The following is a 1,398-nucleotide window of genomic DNA, read 5'->3' on the forward strand; positions in this document are numbered from 1 at the left end:
CTAAGTAAAAAAAAAAAGTAATAATATTATATAAATTAAGGATTAATTTCTATATACAAGTGTTTTAAGCTCACAAGCTTTAAACGAAACCCACTAAATGCGCTGCTTATGTTACGTGTCTCTTTAACAAACTTTTAAATCAATTCAAATCAATTAACGCGTAAATATATAATTTTCATTTTTCAAAAGATTTCGTTTCTTTTTTTCAAATTTCTTGCCAAATTTGTTGGATCTCCTTCTTGCTTTGTTTTTTTTCGATTTTCATAGTTTCTGAAATCAAACTTTGAAATTGTTTTGAAGATAATAGAACTTCAGAAATACACCCAAACGATTACAGAAATACACCCAAATGGTTACAGAAATACACCTAAAGGATTACAGAAATACACCCAAAAGATTTAAGAAATACACCCAAAACATGGGGAAGACAGTATATTTCTTCTTGAAATCTTTTAATGTTTTGCTGATTAAGGATGAGGCACATGGCAGAGACAATATAGAAAAAAAAAACCTAGAAGAACAGTACATTGAATAATGTTTCTTCGTTTTTTCTGGTGATTTTTTATAGAGATTTGTATCTTTTCTTCTTGATTTCTTCTACTCTTCGCGAGGAGTTGGAACGTGTCTTTTGTTTCGAATGTCTCTTGAATCTTGACGGTTTGCATTTTGATTGAGGAAGAAGAGGAAGAGTGCGGCATAATGAACGCGTGCGTTGGACACTCGATTTTAAAGGAGTTGTGCGCGTGTTTTTTTCTTGAACTTGGACCAACTTGTATAACTTGTAAGCTAAAAAAGTTTGTATGTGTAGCAGGCCTCATAAATTAATATATTTATTTTAATATAATTATATTTTTGTTCTCACAAAAATTTATAAAATTTTATTTTGAGATTCATGTTAAAATTTGTTTTTTATTAAATATTATAATAAATAAATTTTTTAATTGAATGAGATGTAATTAATATTTAAAAATTATAATGAATAGTAGAACAATTATTAAAAGCATAGAAATTGGTTTTGATATGTTAAAATAGGTATATCTTTTAGATAATTATTTATGTGATGAAATGTAAAATGTAATTTTTTTAATTACAATACATAATTAAATAGATGCATAAAATTTTTAATTTGATAGTATATTAAAATTAAAATAAAATATTTTAAAAATGAAAGTGTTTACTAACTCCTTTTAATTTTTGTATCTTTATTATATTTTTGTTGTGATAAGAATGGAACGTGAATGCTTATTTCCTATATGAGGCTTACATTTTCAAGGGATAATGGAATTAATGAAGATTGAAAATATTCCTTCTATATGCCTATAAATAGGAGGTTAAGCCTCCGTTGATGTTAGACAACAACAAATACTATTCTCTCTCTTTATACACAAGCAATAATAA

Source organism: Arachis duranensis, chromosome 8 (genome assembly GCF_000817695.3).
Source record: "Arachis duranensis cultivar V14167 chromosome 8, aradu.V14167.gnm2.J7QH, whole genome shotgun sequence".
Taxonomy (NCBI): domain Eukaryota; kingdom Viridiplantae; phylum Streptophyta; class Magnoliopsida; order Fabales; family Fabaceae; genus Arachis; species Arachis duranensis.